The sequence below is a fragment of the Elaeis guineensis genome, chromosome 11 (assembly GCF_000442705.2).
Source record: "Elaeis guineensis isolate ETL-2024a chromosome 11, EG11, whole genome shotgun sequence".
Taxonomy (NCBI): Eukaryota; Viridiplantae; Streptophyta; class Magnoliopsida; order Arecales; family Arecaceae; genus Elaeis; species Elaeis guineensis.
In genome coordinates, this window is record NC_026003.2 from 10,649,502 (window position 1) to 10,661,706 (window position 12,205).

The 12,205-nt window shown below is 35.1% G+C and overlaps 1 pseudogene; it reads right to left on the reverse strand.

Moving 5' to 3' along the window:
- Window positions 1-3,151: 3,151 nt before the first annotated feature.
- On the reverse strand, window positions 3,152-9,257 carry LOC140852357 (myb family transcription factor PHL11-like; annotated as a pseudogene).
- Window positions 9,258-12,205: the final 2,948 nt, after the last annotated feature.

Sequence of the window (12,205 nt, forward strand, 5' to 3'; positions counted from 1 at the left end):
CTGAACTCCTGCTGAAGGTCTCGATCGAGATTCCTCGATAAATGATCCCCATCCAGACTTCTGCGGAAATCAGACTCCAACCGAACTTCGACCGACAAGTCTGGACACTCTGGCAGGCCACAGTAACGGCCACGACTCTGCTCCACTCCCTGCGGTGGATCCTACGCGGCTCCATCACTCCCTAGCAGGCCGCAGTAACGGCCACGACTCTGCTCCACTCCCTACGGCGGATCCTACATGGCTCCATCACTCCCTGGCAGGCCGTAGTAATGCCCATGATTCTGCTCCACTTCCTGCGATGGATCCTGTGCAGTTCCACCACTCCCTGGCGAGTCGCGACAACGGACGCCGCTCCACTCCCCGCAACTGATTCCACGTGGCGAGCCATGGTGACAGCCACGACTCCACCCCATTACTCTTCATGATAAATTTCTCCTGGCCCTGTACGGCCCACGACGAGGCGATCATAAACAGTCGCTATCAATCCTTTGCTCCCCCCGTCTATAAAAGGGAGACCCCAGATACGTTATTCTCTAAGCTCAAAATTCTATCCCAAAACTCTGCTAAAATTTTTGTTCGAGCACTCCATTCTTGTTGAGGCAGAAAACTGACTTGAGCATCAGAAGGTCTTGTCGGAGCAACCCCACCTTTGGTTTAGACCTCTTTTGTAGGTTCCGGCGGCGACCGCGGCTCCCTCGACTCCAGCTTCTCCGGCGCAGGCAGATTTTTGCACCAACATATATATATATATATATATATATTTATATATATATATACATACATACATATATATATATACATATATATATATATGTATGTATATGTATATATATATAGATACATACATACATACATACATACACACACACATATATATATATGTTTATATGTATGTATGTATGTATATGTATGTATGTATGTATGTATGTATATGTGTGTATATATATATACATATATATATATACTTACATATACATACATACATTAGACACACGCATATACATGTATATGCACACACACACACACACACACACACACACACACACACATATATATATATATATATATATATGGAGAAATAGAAAAGACATGCTATAGATATATGTTACAGATATTTCTCTAAAGTAGATCTCTAACATGAATGCCTCACGTAATGTTCTGAGATAGCTTTTATCGTATAAGCCCATCCTAGCAATAATTATGTATTTTGGTTATATTTCCTCCCCTTTAAATCTCCATTTTTCACAAATGCTTTTCCTAGCCCTAGTAAATTTAAATATGTATCTCATATCTACATTTAATAATGAATTTAAAAATAATTAATTGATAGCTGCTCCAAGTCGCTCGGATCGAATATCTTTTTCCTACAATTTGGGGCTTGTAATTTTTGGGGAGGGGCTGCCCTCTCATGCCGTCACCCATTGCTTTCTAAATTTTCTAAAAAGAATGATGCTGATGATTTTTAAATATCGCACATATTTTTTATTAGGTTATTGGGCCTATTTTTTGGTCCAAACCTTTAATTTCAAATATGTTGCAGTTCACATGGGTGGTCAATTGGGCCCCATTGCTATCCTACTTATGCGCAGGTCTGCCTGAGGAACAAGTTCTAATTTTAATCTGTTAATTTTTTCTTGATGGTTGTAACTTGATTGAACAAGATGGAGGATTGATTTTATGTTGATATAGCTGTTTAAAAGAGTATGTCACATGGTGAGATAAGTCTATTCGCTTAGCTTGAATTGTGGGAAATAATACTAAGCACAAATGATGAATGAATCTGAAATAGACAACAAAAGGTTTGATCATTATAGCTATGCAGTCTCTTTATTAGTCAACAATAACGATTTGTTTGAATAGCTCTCATAAGGGAAAGAAAAGAAAAGGAATGGAAAGAAATGGAGGGGGAGGGAAAGAGAGAGAACATCACCTTTGTTTGATAGTCCTTATAAGGGAAAGGAACGGAGGAAGATGATAGATATTTTAAATCAAAAAGATCATTGTACCCTAGCTTTATTTGAAGATTTGTGGGTATTTTTGTCTTTTATCAGTCTCATGTCCCTTTTCCTCCCAATTTTTCCAAATTGGGAGAATTAGGAAACTAGTTTAATGGAGGAAAAAGGAGGGAGAGAGGTATCCCTCTCTTTTCCTCCCCTCCCTCAAAAATTAATATTCAAACAAAAGAAAGGAAGTTCCTCCCTTTCCTTTCCTTTTGAATCCCTCAATCCAAACAAAGCATAAGAAAGAGCTCAAAATTGCATTCAACTCGGCAATGAAGAAAGCTTGATTAATTGCTAAGCAGATACCAAATGGTCTAGTCAAGAGCAGGATCATGGATAAGATTGAAAGCCAAAGCTTGATTGGACCTTCTCAAAATAGAGAGAGATAGGTATGGCTCTTGCCATCCAAACAATAGTCAGACTTTTAATAGTTTACACCCTCATAAGGTAGCCAAAAATAAAACAAAATTAAACATTAAAAGAGTTCAAAAATAGAAAAATGGCACAAGTACAACTCTGAAGTAATGTATGCAAAAAGGAGGCATTTCTTGGTTTTCCTCTCCATATAGATTTTTTCTTCTTTCCCCTAAAGTCTTCGATGTGCATGACAAACCTCAAATGTACGTCTAACATTCTGAACTCCTAGAATATTATTATAGCAAGTATAGGCAATTCTAAAATTACATGAACATTTTGATTTTTACATAAAAAAGTTTGTATGTTGGAGCATCTCACCACCAATTAGAGCATATTTTCTTGCCTATAACTGAATATTGGTATAGAGTTCGGCCTAGTAGAACTTCACTTCAAGCATTTAAATAACCCAAAATTCTCGATCATTATTAGCACTATCCCTCTGATGTGCAGTATGTAAAGCAGCTCCAAATTCATGACACAATGCCTTCCCTTGCACTTGCACATCATATTACGCTGAGCATCTTTATGAAGAACCATTATACTATTAACAAATGTTGCCACTTATTCAAAGTTCTATGAACTCTGCACTGAAAAAGTAATTTCTAGCAATGGGGCAGTGATCCATATGGCAAACAAGGTCATTGCAGAAGTAAAACATTTATCATAATCACAATCAAAATTATTGATAAGAACTTTTGGATAATCACAGCTCAAAAAAGACCAGCCAACATGATTTATCCTCCATGCGAATGAATCCACAGATCTTGCTTACTTTTGCTTGGCCAACCAAATAGCTTATAATTTCCTTTCACATTGAAATCCAATAGGAGTAAACCTCCATTTGGGGAAAGTATGATATCCTTGTTTTCTTCGTTTTGCTCTTCATAAACTAAAAACCTGAATTGTGAGCCCTTTTAAGTTATTGTAAATCCTCATCCAAATGGCAATATTGAATTGGGCTGATCGACCTAGCTCCAAGAAAAGGGTCCAGAGTCCCAATTTAGGCTCAAACACCAAAAAGGCAAACCAAAGGAGTCACATGATTTTTAAAGTATTGGGAAAAAAAAGGGCTAGCATGTGCTATGCATGAGCTGGACGGAGGAATTGGACTCCCATCATAGTCCTTTTCTTCCCCCATCGACTCCTAATCGGAACTGAAAACCAAAGCCAAGAAAGAGTCTAACTTCTCTTCTTCAGCTCTATTTAAAGGAAAGAAATCTTTTCCAAACCCCCTATCGAAGATCGAAGCCTCAAGCTAGAGAGAATCGCCAGAGTTCATTGAGATTTTATTGATTATTTTCACGACCACCACAATCCAAGTACTGTCAAAAAATGAGGTAAGATCCACTTGATCCCTCAAATAATCTTCTTCCTTATCCTTTATGATCATGGATCAAAGATTTCAGCCGGCTATCATCAAATTTTGATTGGAAAAAGAAGTGCCTTGTTTCAATTTTAGTTTTTTCCTATTTTCTACTGGATTTCTTTGATTTTTCAATAGCATTAGTCATTTTTGCCAATTGCCAGACACGATTTTGTGCTTCTATGGCCACAGCTATCACTAGCCATGGTCACCACCACCAGTGGAGCCTCCCCTATTTCGAAAAGAAGGAAGTCTTTTATTTCATCGAAGAAAAAGAAAAGAAAAGGAAAAAGAAAGAGAGAGAGAGAGTTTCTCTCTCTTCTCTATTTCTCTCTTTTCTCTATTGCTTCCTCTACTTTCTCTCTAGAAAGTTCTACTTTCTCTCCACAATTTTCTCTCTCTAATTATTTCTCTCTCCTAGAGCTTTCTAGATCTTCAAAAAGGCCTTTTTCAATGATTTTGACCTACCTTATTGAAGAGTAATTCTAATCTATGGCTGTTGGGCAGCATGCCAGTCCTCCACCTTGGTTAGGTCGGGCACCACTAGATTCCATAATCAATTGCATCCTAGCATAATCTTTGATTTGTAGTAGATCAATTGGAGGCCTAGATTAAATCGACTGGGATGTCGGATGCTATCACATAGTCAATCCCGTGAAGATTTTGAAATTTAGGATTTTATTTTGAAAATAATCATGATTAAATTTTATAAAAGTATAATTTTTATATTAGATTTTGAAAAAAAAATTGAGAAGCTTGTTGTCGATAAGAGATTAAAATGGCTCCATGTCGATATAAGAAGGGCCGCTCAAGGTGCTACTAGAAAAGCATCAAACCAACAAGATGGTTGCCTCTTTAGCAGGTTGGTGACACCCCTCAATAGGAGGGGGACATTGATCCTATTAGGAATATTTAGATTATGCAGTAAGAACCAAGCTAGTCCAAATAATATAGATATTAGTTAGCTTGATGCAATCGTAATAACAGTTGCGGCAATAATTATTGCAACAATAGTAAGTGTAACAACAAACACCATCGCCACAAGGATATCGAGAGTAGCTAGAGTAATGAAGTAATATTATAGAATTTAAAAAGTTATCTCCACCGACTTTCAAGGAGATTATGAAATGTTTAGAAGTTGAGAATTGGCTTATGGAGGTAGAGAAAATATTTATTATTGAGAGTTGTCATGATGACGAAAAGATCTTGCATACATAGTACATATTATAAGGTGATGCATTTAATTGGTTGTAGTGACTCAAACATAAATATAAACAAGATGGGAAACAACTCACCTGGAAAAGATTCCGAAGGATATTTTATGATCAATATTTTTTTAGAATATAAAAATTTTAAAAAATAAAAATTTATTTATCTAAAATAAAAGAATATAATACTTATAGAATATGAAGCTAAATTTATAGAGCTTGCAAAGTTTATTTCAAAGTTGGTCGAGGATAAGTGTAATTGAGTGCATAAATTTGAGATGAGATTGAGGATGAAAATTAGAAAGTAAGTGATACCATATGAATAAAACTACTTATACAGATGCAATGAATGATGCATTAATAATTGAAAAGAAGTCAATAAAAAATATGCAAAAAGAGAGAAATTAAAAGAAGAAAAATACATCAAATGATTCTCAAGAATGGAGTAATAAAAATACTTGGGATTCAAATAAGATATCAATAAGTGGCAACTTTGGACCAACCAACAACATCAAATGTTCTAGGTATAGTGAAGCTCATGTTGATAATGAATGTTATTTTATGGTTGGTGCTTATTTTAAGTGTGATAAAATAGGTGATAGAATAGCTAAATGTCCACAAATAATTGAGAGTTAGCTTGTCTCAATAGTTGAACAAAATAAAGATAAAAATTTGAAATCCTGAATCTAAGGAAGAGTCTATACTCTTACACAATAAGATGCATAGATTTTTAATACAGAGATAATAGACTTTTAGAGAGATTCTCAGAATTAATTGGACTGATCAATTGATTTCACTTGTAAGGTAAGTAATGATCCACCTTCTTTAGATTTTTTTAACTTATATAATATTATTATGAATATCAAATAAATTATTAGTTGATTTATATGTGATTAACAAATTTGTGAAAATATATTTTCAATGAAAATTGATATAAAATTTCAAAGTAATATTTCTTTTACTATTACTAAAACTGTATATTGATATGAAATCATATATGTATATTTTGATTTAATTATAGAATATACATTATTCTGTGAAAAAATTTTTGATACGAATCACAGTTTGACTATATTTTGAATCTTGACAATTAGGGGTTATACATTGATACTCTTGATTATTATTGAACTCATGATTCTGTTTTTGATTTTATCATTGGATACAAGTGTAGTACTCCGACCCGGCTATAAGGTATAAATATGGCATAAATATGGTATTATGATCCTACCATAGGATATATAAGTATGATATTCATATTCTGCCTAGGATATAAGTGTGGTATTCCAGTCCCACTATAAAATATAAGTGTAGTCATAGTTAAAGGCTGATGAGTTGAGTGAAATTTATTTTAAATCAGATTATTTGAATATCATTGGTTTCAAATCAGATATATGATTATGTATATGAATATTTGAAAGATACTAATATCACTAAATTTGTATTTTGAAAATAAATTTAATTATGTTTATGTACTAATTAATGATAAATTGTATTATGACTATCACATCCTATATTATCACATCAATTATTCAGACAAGGTATTCATTGCTTACTAGGCTGTCAAGCTCATTATTTTCTTTTTTTTCAGATTCAGATGCTGAGTCGCGGATGTGGATATGGCTTAGAAGTAAGATTTGATAGTAACAAATATAATCTAAGATTTGAATTTATTACTGTGTTTTATAAGACTATTATTTGAAGCCTAATGGATATAAGACTTTTGAATTTTATTTATCAATTAGATTTGTTAGTTAATTAAATTTTTACCTTTAGTTATTTAAATTATCCCCGCTATAATATATTCGGCATCATATTGAGATGCCTTGTATGCTTGTGGAGAGGGTTCTCCATAAATATGCAATGGTTACCGTGACTCTTGGCTCGTGATCTCGGATTGGGAGCATAATAATTATCCTTTGATATAAATTTATCTAGATCTGCGCTTGCACTCTTGACTTCCGTTGTATAACAAGCCTTGGAGTCCAAGGCCGAAATCTGCAAGCTGTGCTCTAGTTGCTTCGAGTTGTTCGTGTCAATGTAAAAGCTTTTCTGGGCTCTCTCTTGCATCACTTGCAAGTACTTCCTTGAGACTCTATTCCCATTGGTAACTTCTTTTGAACCTGAACCAGTACACCAGCTCAGTCAATTCTCCTCGGAAGGAAAAATATGGTAATATGGTAGGAGCAACAGCATTACCTTGAATTGCTCATGTAGTTTCCTCTGCACTTCAATCTGGTATCTCAGTAACTCAGCAAGTGGCATTTCTCGGTGTCAGTGTTGTAAAACAAGGAGCCATATCAATATTATGCATGTAACCAGAACAAAATCTTAAGCAACATTTGTGTGCTACATTTCACATATTAGAAACAGTGGAAAGTATGATGTAGCAATAAATGCAGCCTCGAATACCTTCACCTGGCTGAGATGGAAATGTAAGACTTGTATCAGAAAATGTTTATACTTGCACTGCAAGTAGAATGCAACACAGAATCTCAACAAGCAATTAAAAATGTGATATCTCACACTTTTTATCCCCTTACCGCTCCCCATAACATTAGTATAACAAACCTGAGTAATGTCAAGGAGAAAGAATTTAAGAAACAACGGGACTTATTTATGAGAACTGGATGATTCTAACTTGGGATCTTACAACTTTATAATCTGACAGATTGATGATGTCTAAAGTGTGCATCACATTCATGGGTTGATTATGTCATGCTTTGGCTCCATTAATCTTAAGAATATATTTTATATAGTACAGGTGATTGATCTCTTAGAATATTATCATGTCTTCAGAGCATGGTAATACTGAAATTTCTCTTTATTCAAGTGAGGTATCAAATTGGAGCCTTCTTTTTAAGAAAAGGCTTGCAGGAAGGGCTTTCTTTTGATTTTTAGACTATGAACAAGCCCCAGTCCTCCTGAAGACCAATCACTAATGACACAGGGAGCACATGATGTCAGTAAACCAAAATGAACACCATGTTGTTACCCTCGAAACAACTTTTTTTTTTATTATTAAAAAAAAAGCATTTTAGGTAGTTGATCAACAAGTATCAGGATTTGGAACAGGTTCTAATTACATAAGCGAAACAAACAATCCTAATTATCTAAGTTTCGCATTATAGTAAACGAAAGCAAGTATTCCAACTACACTGCTTTATGGGGACAGTTCATGAGAAGCGTAGCCAGCATTGTTTCCTCTAGGGATATTGCTACTGGTCGCAGAGGAATAGCTAATCCCATTTGAATTGTTTCCTGTATCCGGAAAACCAAGTGCCAGAATAAGAAGTTTTAACTGGTTCACTCGTGGTCCAGATCAAATTATACATAATGCTTAATTCCCGACCTACCATAACTAAAGATCCAAGTACTTTATCGCTTCCCCAGTTATAGTTTAAAGGAGAAACAGGCTCTTAGTCTAACATACCATCATTTTTTGATTCCATTCATGCTTCCTTCGAGCTTGCTTTCCAAGTTTATACTTCTAAGAGACAGGAAAAAGTATAGCTGAAGGTCAAGAATGGCACCGAATGTAGGAGGAAGAAAAGGAATGGGATAATATTGCGAGGTGGAGAAAAAGGGAAGGAGAGAGACCAGAAGATGGCCCTTCACATGGTACAGCATCGATTCCTTCATGCCTATCACTCTCAGCGCTGACTTTGGTGTTGCCTCTGCCAATTTGCCATATAGTCTAGGCAAAAATGATCACATGACCACAAAAGTTGGAAATTTAAGATGGAAATTTACAGAACATTATGTGCCGCATAAAGGGAGGAATATTTAATTGTCTTGTGCGTTATTCTTCGTAAAAGACTATAGATCTCAGTATTCACACCATCAAAGGGGAAGTGCTCAGGGGTGCAGTTCAAGCCAAATGTCAACTTCAAAAGTAAAATAAAGTTAAAAATTTCACTGCACTCTGTCTGATCTGTGCACCGTGAAACTCAAAATGCAGCCTCGTATATATGGGTTCAGATTCTCTGCGATGCAAAAGCTGCGCTATGGAGTTCTATATCATAATGGATAGCTATCATATCATCTATTTCGGAGATAGATGGCTCTCCTTCAGCTCGATGATGCATGATGTACTGTGCTGTTTTTTTTTTTTTCAAAAAAAAAAACTGCACAGGGAATCCAAACTTTAGTTATTGAACAAGTCAAATTTGAACAGTTGTCAAGCTCACTTAAATTCAGATGAGTTGAAATTAAATAGCTTGCAACTTGACTTACGTTCGGCTTATTCATGCCGCCACCTAGCTTTTGCATCATTAATGAACTTTTATGATTGTCTATTAATTGTCACGTTTAAACACTCTCTTTTGGCTCTTTGACAAAGCTTAGGTCTATGATGGGGCTGGAAAGAGGTATCTTACTATGTCTATATTTTAAAAATCAGATCTCATAAAAATGTACTAGAATAACATGAGAAGTTCAATCAAATTGCTAGTCCATTGTTTAGCAGCTTCTTAACCACTAAGATAATGCTGATTAATATTTAATAATGATGATTCATTGTACTATTAATGTTATTAAATAAAGTAATTTGAAATATATTGTGATATTTTAATAATTAATAATTTCAAAAACTTTTTAATAGAAAACATAAAAATGAATATATTTTATTTTATTTTTGATATTTCCAAATTTTTCTATTTAAAATATTCTAAAAATACCAATAACTTGCACATATTCTTACATTATATATAACATTTTTTATTAGTTTTTAAAAATCAGATGATTCATGATTATTGTCTAGTTAATTTTTATTTAAGGAGTAGTTTGGAATATGAATCTATGTAATTTGGATGGCATTTAATATTAAAAATTATTAATATTTTATAATTTATTATTTAAAATTATTTTATTTTATAAATATATTTTAAATATAAAATCTGTCTACTCTCCATCTTAATAATCTAGTTGACAACCAAGAGCAAGCATCAAGTGGATCATGTTTGATAAAACTAGAGCGAGTGAGATTTATATGACCCTTGTTAGATTGGAAAGAGCTCGATCATTATAAATATTACCAAGATAGAGATATAGATTGAAGGAGGAGAGTTTGATCAAAAAGCAGGCTAAAAGTCTAGAACTTGACCATGATCAATTGCAAATACAAGGAAATAGATTGAAATGATTGAAATGGCCTCAAGAATAATCTCAAATATAGAACTGCATCTTAGACCAAAAATTATATGATTATTGGCTTGATAGTTGTAGAGCAATTGTATTGATGAATGTAGATAGTAGAGAATAACTTGTGATAGGTGCTAGAACTATTGAAAGTAAAGGTCAGATGATGGAGCAATCATTAGAGTATATCTGGTAGTATAAATAAGTAAAAATTATATTTTATGAAGAATCATTTGATAATCAATCCAATATATTTTTATCTTGTCTTAATACTATTTTGCTTTTTATCTTAGAAATTATGGCTAGAACTGGGGTAGGCCATACCCCTAACTAAGCCAGACCCAAAATTTTTTTGGACGTCAGGCTGAGATCAGGCTCAATTTTTTTTCTTTTGACAAATTCAAGCTTGAGCTTGATCGGACCTGCTCGATTGGCCTCCTACACCCAGACACCATCAATATTGGAGGAGCCATCGTGGAGGACGGTGTTGAATGTGAAACACCCATTGGAGACCATGAGGCGCTTGATGGCAATGCAACATTGGGAGGTGGTGATGTCTTCGACAAGAGAGTGGCTACTGTAGATGGGGCAATGGGTAAGAGGTCAACATAGATGACAAATGACCTAATAAGGGCATGGTAGATGGCAACCTAGAGCCAGCCACCAGGGCACATGCAGAGATCGAGGATGGAGTAAGAGGAGGGGAGGGGATGGAGATGGTGGCGAGGGTTTTGGGGGAAGGGGATGAGGAGGAGAGAAGGAAGGGGATTGGGGTGAGGGTTTTCTTATAGGAAGTGGTGATATAAGTGAGATCGAAGTCAGTGAAGGGTTTTGAGAAAGAGCAAGGGAAAGAGGATGGAGAGAGGAAAGATCTGAAGGCCGAGGCCAAGGTCCCCTTCCCCAATGCTCTCTTCCCTATTGAAGCTGTAGTCCTCCACTGAGGCTTCACCACTATCTCTTCTCCATTAGACTCAAGCTTAATTGCGGGCTATGAATGGTTTGGGCTTGGGTTGGTCTAATAGTATACTTAAGCTTAATTATGGGTCCAAACTTATTCCAAATTTTTTTGGGCCTAACTTGAAGCCTGACCCAAAGTCGGCACAACTCGAGCTCAGTTCCAGCCCTACTAGAAGTAGGTATAACTTAAATTTCTACCATAGCCTAGTGCTATAATCTTATCCTTCGAATGGTAGTGTGACAATGGCAAAAATCATTGAAGATTAAGGCAACTAGATTCACACTACTTTTTATTCTCTCTTTAATCATTTTTTTTGGTTGATTCAACACCAGTTGAATGCCCCATACACCAACCCTTGACATCTAGCTTGCCACCACTTTCCTTTGTCATACTCGAATGGAACTCCGCCAGCAGATTCCATGATACATCTGGTTGAGATGCAAAAGTGCTAATAGAATCCAATCTAATTGATTAGCACAACAATCAGACTAATAACCTAATGACCCAAACCCTTCACTACATCTATCAATAAGTATATCTTAGACTACCTTTATAAAATTGGCCACACATTGCATGTGATCTGGCTAGTGGATCCATTTTCATCTTTTGTGATTATATGTCAAGTTTTGCTTAAAATTTGCTTGTAGAATCTCATCCTGATTTTTAACTTTATAGGGATGGGGCTGGAAAATAGTCTTGCTTCAATGGTTGAATGTCCATTATAAAATATTTCAAGATTTCTAATGTATTTTGCAAGCATAAACATTTTTTTATCATTGTTTCTTAAAATAGAGAGCAAGAAAGGCCACCAAAAGCAAATTATTCAAACTCAAATATTTAGGAATATACCATCCAAAACTTAAACTTGGAGACTCTCTTCTCTCAAAGAGAGGAGGGATGAAAGCAACAAGGCCTTGCCAAGTTTTTTTCTGCAAGCCTTTCAATAAAGATTACATGTAATTCAACTTATCGCTAAGTGTAGCTTAAAACACCCAGATCCATATTTAGAATCCTATAATGTCGAAGCCACAAACTAGGTGAGCATGGTATACATATATAATGGTAAGTCTGAACAACATTTAGGTCTAGGATTAGATTTTGGATGTATTCTATGTCCACTCAC